The sequence below is a fragment of the Mastomys coucha genome, unplaced genomic scaffold (genome assembly GCF_008632895.1).
Source record: "Mastomys coucha isolate ucsf_1 unplaced genomic scaffold, UCSF_Mcou_1 pScaffold5, whole genome shotgun sequence".
NCBI classification, from domain to species: Eukaryota; Metazoa; Chordata; class Mammalia; order Rodentia; family Muridae; genus Mastomys; species Mastomys coucha.
The window spans coordinates 47,173,370-47,182,019 of record NW_022196911.1 but is presented as its reverse complement, the minus strand read 5'-3'; the positions used below and the strand labels follow the sequence as shown (position 1 = coordinate 47,182,019).

General features: G+C 40.2%; 1 protein-coding gene across 1 annotated transcript in view; it reads right to left on the bottom strand.

Moving 5' to 3' along the window:
• Ppp2ca (protein phosphatase 2 catalytic subunit alpha) overlaps nucleotides 1-8,650 on the bottom strand; it is a 22,130-nt gene that overhangs the window by 8,331 nt on the left and 5,149 nt on the right. The window lies entirely within an intron of this gene.

The following is an 8,650-nucleotide window of genomic DNA, read 5'->3' as shown; positions in this document are numbered from 1 at the left end:
GCAATACATTCAGCATTAAACAGCACTAACAGATGCTTTTGTTCAAGAAACAGGACCTGTAAAATATGAAATCTTAGGCATTTGCAACATAAGGCCGATATTAACATTTTAAATTTATTTATTTTATCTATGAGTACACTGTAGCTGTCTTCAGACACACCAAAAGAGGGCATCGGATCCTATTACAGATGGTTGTGAACCACCATGTGGTTGCTGGGAATTGAACTCAGGACCTCTGGAAGAATAGTTAGCACTCTTAACTGTTGAGCCATCTCTCTAGCCCCAACAGTTTTAATTTTAAAAATTACACTTTGTGTATTTTGTGTGCATATACGCACATTCTACCTATGTGGGTTCTGGTAATCAAATACAGGTTCTCAGGTTTGTTGGCAAGGAAGGGACTTACTCAGTCACCTCACTACGTGCTATAATCATAAAACAATATATGGTCACAATCAATCCATTAGCTACCTTATGGTAGACGTCTAGAGATTATGTACCAGGATGACGTTCAATGATCAGCACCAATTTGTAAAGGCTATCAAATTTCCATCTCATTAGGATACTGAAGACATCAGTATCATTCACACAAGATCAGTGAAAATGAACAAGACCTGGGCTGCAGAGATTGACTCAGTGGTTAAGAGAACTGGCTGTTCTCTCAGGGTCAATTCTCAGTACCCAGATGGTGGCTCACACCTCTTTGTACTTCCAGGTGATCCAATACCTGTTCTGGCCTCTAAGGGCAGTGCACAGAAGTGGCATAGAGAATACATACAGGTAAGTAAATTAATTTAGAAGAGGGTGAAAAAAAGAGCACCTAATGCTACCTCCTCAGGCCGGAGGTTTCTTTGGTCTTGATTTTTTGCAGTTTAAGACATTTAACTCCCTTCCCCCCATTTCATTCTATTTCTTTATAAAGAAATATAAAGTTCTGCCGGGCAGTGGTGGCGCACGCCTTTAATCCCAGCACTTGGGAGGCAGAGGCAGGTGGATTTCTGAGTTCGAGGCCAGCCTGGTCTACTGAGTGAGTTCCAGGACAGCCAGGGCTACACAGAGAAACCCTGTCTCGTAAAACCAAAAAAAAAAAAAAAAAAGAAATATAAAGTTCTTAGCTTAGAATGTAGCATACATGCATTCTAGGCTGCGTTTAGAAACTATCATTCAGTTAACAGATAACTATGTTTATTTGTTTATTAAAAATGTATACTGGAAGACACCATCTGAGTGACTCCACCCTGTGCTAGACACTGGACACTGGTGTGTGAAAACAGGTCATTCCCACAGCAAAGGAAAAGAAAAAGGCTGTAATTAAGTAAGGAGAAAAAGAGAACAGACTGAATGAACAAGACAACTAAGTATGAGGAAGGAAAGGCAGACCATTTTAATTAGATACACAACCAATTGCCCAAACTGAAATTCAGCTAGCCTGTAATCCTAGCATTCAGAGACAGCCTGGACAATTACATATGCAGATCCTCTCTCAAAAGAAATACCCGCCCCCACATAAAGAACAAAGATGCCCACTGGTAACAATTTAAGATGAAGGCAACCTTCATCACACATTTGAAGTGCCAGTCTCTATGCTTTATTCCCTAAAGCTGGAATCTTTGAAAATGGGAGTCTGTCAGTAACACTGAGCTGCCCTCCTCACACTATCCATGCAGTCCTAAGTACAACCATGTTCAAGAATCACTATTTTTTATTTTCCAAAGACTTTGGTGAGCCTATTTCTAGATATCCTCCAGGATTAGAAGAATATTTTCAGTTTAAAAGAAACACTTCTTAGCCAGAAAAAACGTATTTGTTTGTTTTTTTAAAGGCATACACAACACTAAATATCCCCATAGACCATAATCCTATTTCCAGGTGAAATAACCACCAGTGGCATTTTGTGGGGTTTTCTCAAACTTTAGACCTTTCACACGTGTTGTTTATAGAAACTAGTAGTTTCCTTTGCATTTTAAAACTTCTTTGGCAGCCTACTTTTCTAACAAACAATGCCTCTCCCAGTTCTTAATTCAGACTCAACCTGGCTGAATTCTTGGTGAACGCAGAGACCCCCTAACTACAGTCAAAGGAGGTGTACAAAGAGGTCACAGCAATGTGTCTCCTAGGATTTGCTACACCTATGAAGAGCTCTATTCCCGGGACGACACATGAACTTATGTTGTCCAGTAAATTGGATATTTAATGTCAGCACTACCACAGTAAAATGAAAAGAGTGAGCACTGTGAAAAACTTTTAACTTCTAAATCTTAATTTTAAGGCCAGCAAGACGGCTCAGAGGGTAAAAGTGCTCACCACTAACTCCAATAATCTCAATTTGATCAAATGCGACAAATTTTAAAAATTAAAAATTTTTTTTTTAAAAAAATTTAACAATAAGTAAATTTAAGAAAGCTTGTCAGGTCTTTCTCTTCTGCCCTTCTAACCAAATTTCAGAAAAACAGTTATAATTTAACTTAGGAAAAAGCAGTGGTATATATATATGTAATCAAGTCACCTATTAAAAATGTTTTTTTTTGTTTATTTTTTATTTAATGTATGTGAGTACATTGTCACTGTCTTCAGACACACCAGAAAAGGGGATCATATCCCATTACAGATGGTTGTGAGCCACCATATGGTTGCTGGGAATTGAACTCAGGACCTCTGGAAGAGCAGTCAGCGCTCTTAACCCCTGAGCCATCTCTCCAGCCCCCTAAAAATGTTTTAACAGGGGCTGGAGAACTAGCTCAGCAGCTCTTACTACCAAACCTGATGACTTGAGTTTCATATCTGGCTCCCATATGGTAAAAGGAAGGAAATCTTGTCATCTGAGTGGTGCGGGACACACACACGTACACGCTTTAATAATATAAAGCTTTAAAAAACAAAAAAAGTAAAAGAAAAGATTTTCATTGGGGACTGGAGAGATGGCTCAGTAATGGTTAAAGAGCACCAGCTGCTCTTCTAGGTCCTGGGTTCAATTCCCAGAACCCACGTGGCAGCTTACAATTGTTTGTAACTCCAGTTCCAAGGGATCTGACACCCTCACACAGATATACATGCAGGCAAAACACCAATGCACATAAAAATAAATAAGTAATCTTTTTATGTGTATTTTTGTGTGTTTGTTTGCCATACATGTATGAGTATGAGTATCCACAGAAGCCAAAAAGAGGGCATCAAATCTGATGGAATTAAAGTCACAGGTGGCTATGAGCCAGCAGACATAGATACTGAGAGCTGAATCAGATCCTCTGGAAAAGCAGCAAGTGTTCTTAATTGCTGAGCCATCATCTCTTCAGTCCCAGATATACAAAAACAACAAAAAAGCAAGCTTACAAAGAATGTTTTATATGTGCTTTATGATTTTGTCACAACTTATCAACACTAAGGTAATTACTACACCAAAATAAATTACTTTAAATGCCAAGATGTAGATTATTGTGCAATTAGGAAAACTAAGAGACACGTATCAGAAGGCTGGACTGAAGAACCTTCATGACCTTTTAAATCTTTACACTATTTGTTGATTTATATTATTACTATTACTATTATTACTATTATTATTTTGGTCTTTCAAGACAAGGTTTCTCTGTAGAGCCCTGGCGGCTGTCCTGGAACTCACTCTGTAGACCAGTCTGACTTTAAACTCCGAGATCGGCCTGCCTCTGTCTCCTGAGTGGTGGGATTAAAGGTGTGCTCCACCCCCAGCAGTTTTATTTATTTTAAATCAAGGTCATTCTGTAGAGCAGGCTGGCCTCAAATGCGGCCTTTGCCCATTCTGAGATTAAGAGTGAGCACTACCTCATCCAGCCTCTAACAGACCTTCAATGGAACCATGGACAGACTGTACATAGACCTTCATCAATCTGCTTTTTTTTTTTTTTGGTTTTTTGAGACAGGGTTTCTCTGAGTAGCCCTGGCTGTCCTCGAACTCAGAAATCCACCTGCCTCTGCCTCCCAAGTGCTGGGATTAAAGGCGTGGACCCCCACCGCCCGGCTCAATCTGCTTTCAAAGTAGAATACACTACAGCTCTTTAATGTGGTAGAGCTTTTTAAAATAATTTGATTAGTGTTAGTTAGAACACTGGAGTGTTTATGGAAGTAAGTCTCTCTTCCCATCATGTGGGGCCTGGGAAATCAACTTAGGCAGCCAGGTTTGGTAACTGACACCTTAACCTCTGAGCCAACCTCACTGACTCCCCTTTTGCTTCCACCAAAACTTTTTGCCCAGGCTTGGGGTGGTGATGCAGACCTTTGATCTCAGCACTGGGGAGGGAGAGTCAGATGGATCTCTGTGATTCTGGTCTACATAATGTTTCTAAGACAGTCAGAGCTACAAAGTATTGACCCCCTCTGGAAAAGCAAAAGCCCAGCCTTCAAATTTCTCTGCTGATGCAACACTTACTAAAACAAACAAAGGAACAAAACAAAAACCTTTAATCGTAATGTTTGGAAGGCAAATTTCTGAGTTTGAGGACAGAGCTTCAGAACAGCTGGAACTACACAGAGAAACCTTATCTTAAAAACAAACAAACAAACAAACCCATAAAGTTTTAAAAATAATGTAATTTAGTACCGTAACAATTGAGTCATCAGAACCCTTCTGAAACTCAGTCAAACAACAAAGACTGGAACATTCAATTCCAAGAAAAAAGATTTAATAGAAACTCCCTAAAATAAGGTTAAAACTAGAAACAGGCTATTATATTAAACAAGAATGTCAGCCTGCTGTAAGTTACCCATAGACTGGACATTCTTAAATATGTGCTATTCCAAACATCAATTAAGATGACAGAAAAGCAGGCTAGATTTTGTATCTCATCCAGAGCAATATTGTTCAAAGAAGACAGTAATTATAAGAAAAATCCAAGCCAGGCGGTGGTGGCGCATGCCTTTAATCCCAGCACTTGGGAGGCAGAGGCAGGTGGATTTCTGAGTTCGAGGCCAGCCTGGGGCTACACAGAGAAACCCTGTCTTGAAAATCAAAAAAGAAAAAAAAAAAAAGAAAAAGAAAAAGAAAGAAAGAAAAAGGAAAAATCCAACCACTTACTTATCATTTCCTTGATGGGTACATAGTTTTGTCATTTCTAGCTAACATACTATAAATCCACCCTCTTTGCTAAATACTTAGTTGAGGACTGGAAAGATGCCTCAATGGTTAAGACTGCTTTTCCAGGTCCTGAGTTCAATCCCCAGCAACCACATGGTGGCTCACAACCAACTGCAATGGGATCCGCTGTCCGCTGTTGGGTGTGTCTGAAGACAGTGACAGTGTACTCACATACATAAAATACACAAATCTTTAAAATAAATTACATGTTGAGCAGTGGACAGTTCCTCATGTTGTGGTGACCCCCCCAACCATAAAGTTATTCTGTTGCTATTTTGTAACTGTAATTTTGCTGTTATGAGTTGTAGTATCAGATAAGGGACGCCCCCCCAAAAGAGGTTGAGACCCACAAGACCTGCTGACTTAGAATTAGAAGCACATGACTCCAACTCCAGCTATTCATCAAAATGACACAGAAAGTGCAGAAGTTGTTCCTGTCATCCCTAAAGCCAAATCTAGGGTTTTGAAAACCTAAGAAAGGCAGTGCTGAGATATTCATAACCACACCTGTTTCTCACCTTCCCTTATCTTCCAGCAGTCCAAGATAAAGTTTCCTTAGGTAGACAAACACCCACAGAATGGCCCCAAAGAAGCAAGCATCACAGTAGACCATCACCATCAAGCTCTCCTTCACCATGGAATCAGCCAAGCAGAGAGAGAAGACAACACACCTGTACTGTTATGGATGTCAAGGCCCAACTAAGCAGCAGATCCAAAACCTGGAGGCAAAACCAGGCCAAGCCCCCACCAAGGGAAGGCTATGGTTATGCTCAGCTGCCTTCTGACCATAAGCTCTGGTGTTAAGACTGAGATCATCTCAATGGAGCTCAGTTGATTAAGTTTAAACAGACATTGTTTTCCAACCATTAAAAACAAAAAAAGGGTAGAGGTTATATGGTTGCAAATACCTGGTATTTTGGAAATAGAGGCAGGAGGATGAGGAGTTAAAGGTTGTCCTTAGGTTTAATCCTTTAATCCTAGCACTTAGGAAGAGGAGATAGATCTGAGTTCCAGGACAGCCAGAACAGGAAGAAATCTTACCTCAAAAATTAAACTAGACAAAAAACTGTTTCAGAAACAAAAAACAAACCACTACATCACATAGCATGAATCTTGATACTTAAGCTGTGCCCAAGCAAAACAAATCCCTTGTTTCCAATTCTGGTTCAATCATTTAATGTTCATTTTTGGTTCTATTTAAATAAATCAGGATGAAAGCAGAGCTTTCTTTCCTTCTTAGTCTAGGGTCCTGCCACTTATCTACAGCCCTACCCCTTGACTTCTGACACAGGGCTTCCCTAACAGTGCATGCAGGTCTTGATTGACTTCATTACACAATCTAGGCTGGCCTACAACTTGGGTCTTAGATGCTCCCTCCACACACACACCCTTTTTTTTTCTTGAGACTGTGTTCATATAGCCTTGAGCCTGCTGGGCAAGCCTCTAGAGATCTACCCTAGCAACCCCCACCATCACCCCCAAGCCTTAGCCTACTATGTTTACTATGTTAGTATTAGAGGCACTTTCTTAAAGGTTTATGTTTATAGTATCTTCCCTTCAAAAACAATAATGTATTTTTGCAAGGTGTAGGGAAACATACCCGATTTTGTAAATCCAGTACTCATGATATGAAAGCAGTGAACAGTAAGACCCTGTTTGCTAACAAACCCATTGAAAACAAACAAATAATATAAACAAAAAGTACTCCAAGCAGGTCTTTACTGAGGGAAATTCGATACAGCACATCGGATGATTAGTAATATGCTTTATTATATACATTCTGTATTTCACAAATTCTGCCCTTGGGCAGTCTCTGGAAGGAGACATTAACCATCAATCATGTTATAATGTTAGTTTTAATGTTTCTTGTCAGGGCAAGATGGCTCAGCAGGTAAAGGCTTTTGCTGCCAAGCCCAACAAACAATTCAACCTCTGGGCCCCACTTGGCAGAAATAAGAGAGCCAACTTCCACAGTCAGTGCCCCATAAACCAAAGTTTTCTTTCTTGGTTTCAAATGCTGTGTGGGGACTAAAGGAAAGCATCACCACACGGCCGAATCTTTTCTATTAATTAGAGTGGAAAGTTAAACTAATAAGTCTGTGTAGAGATATGCTTTGAGGACAAAATTCAGCAGTGAAGGCCAAAGGGGCTGGTCAAGGGAACATAAAGCAGAAACATGACTAGCTCTGCAGAGCCTTTGTGAACTCAACGTTCCAAGTGCCCTTATATCCAGGTAAACTGGTCCAGTCTAGAGCCAAAGCCTGCAGCCTTTTTGCTCTGACCCAACACAAGGGTAAGAATTACCATCTGCAAGATAATCATTAACCAGGAAACATAAAAATATGGACTTAAAAATGTCATCTATACTAGAATTGACTGAAACAGGAAGGATAGGGGATGGAGGAGCAACCAGCCAGCTGGTCATGTAATTCACAAATACCCAGGACTCAGAAGCATACTCTCTCTGTGTTCACCCTTCCAATACACAACCCCACTTTATAAATAGGTAAAACGTGGCTGGAGAGATGGCTTTGTGGTTAAGAGTGCTGACTACTCTTTCAGAGGTCCTGAGTTCAATTCCTAGCAACCACATGGTTGTTCACAAGCCTTCTGTAATGGGACCAGATGCCCTCTTCTGGTATGTCTGAAGACAGTGACAGTGTACTCATATACATAAACAAATTAAAAAAATAAATAGGTAAAACCACTGTACTGTGAAGAAACAAAGCAGTTAATCCCAGACTGTTCAACAGTTGCTTCTCACCCCATAACTGGCAGCCAGAGAGCGCTCCCTTCGTTAGCCTACACTACTCCTATAAAGAAAGCTATTTAAAACAATGACACCACCAACAAAACACTTCCCCTCCCCAACCTAGTCCAGCTTAATTAGAGCAAAGGAGTAAGAGGAATGGCTTTTCCAAAGATGAGTTTTTGTTTTTTTAAAGGAAATAAAAAGAAGAAATAAGAGAAAGTCACAGTAGCAACAAAGTGCTGGTCCCCTTAGTGCCCTTAAGACTCAACTCACAACTCAGTGCTTATTTTCTACACACTAAAAAGACACTTCACTGTTAACTCTGACATGACAAATGTTGACTTATCAGACTGAATATAGAAATGAATGTTGTCCCACTCATTCCTACAGGATGGGTCACTCCCTCTTTCTGTGTAACCCAGGCAGGTGCTTTATGGCTGAACTATACATCTCTCGATTTCTCTTCATTTATTTTTGAGACAGAATCACAAAACTATGTTATGTGGCTGGTTTTGAACATGCACAATCCTTCTGCCTCAGCCTCTGAATAGCTGGGACTCTATACACTACCAGGTCTGGTTTCCAAGGCCATCATTCTTGCCACTACACAAGATTCACCTTTCTTTAGACAGAGAATTATGAACCCTCATCAGAGAACAGGAAGGACCCAGGAATCAGCATGTAAGCATACTCCTCATTCAGCCACTCTATACCAGGAGCACATGGAACAAACTCATAGGTGTGTGGAGGTTTCGGAGATTAAAAGAATAGGATTTTATAAACGCCTGGCAATC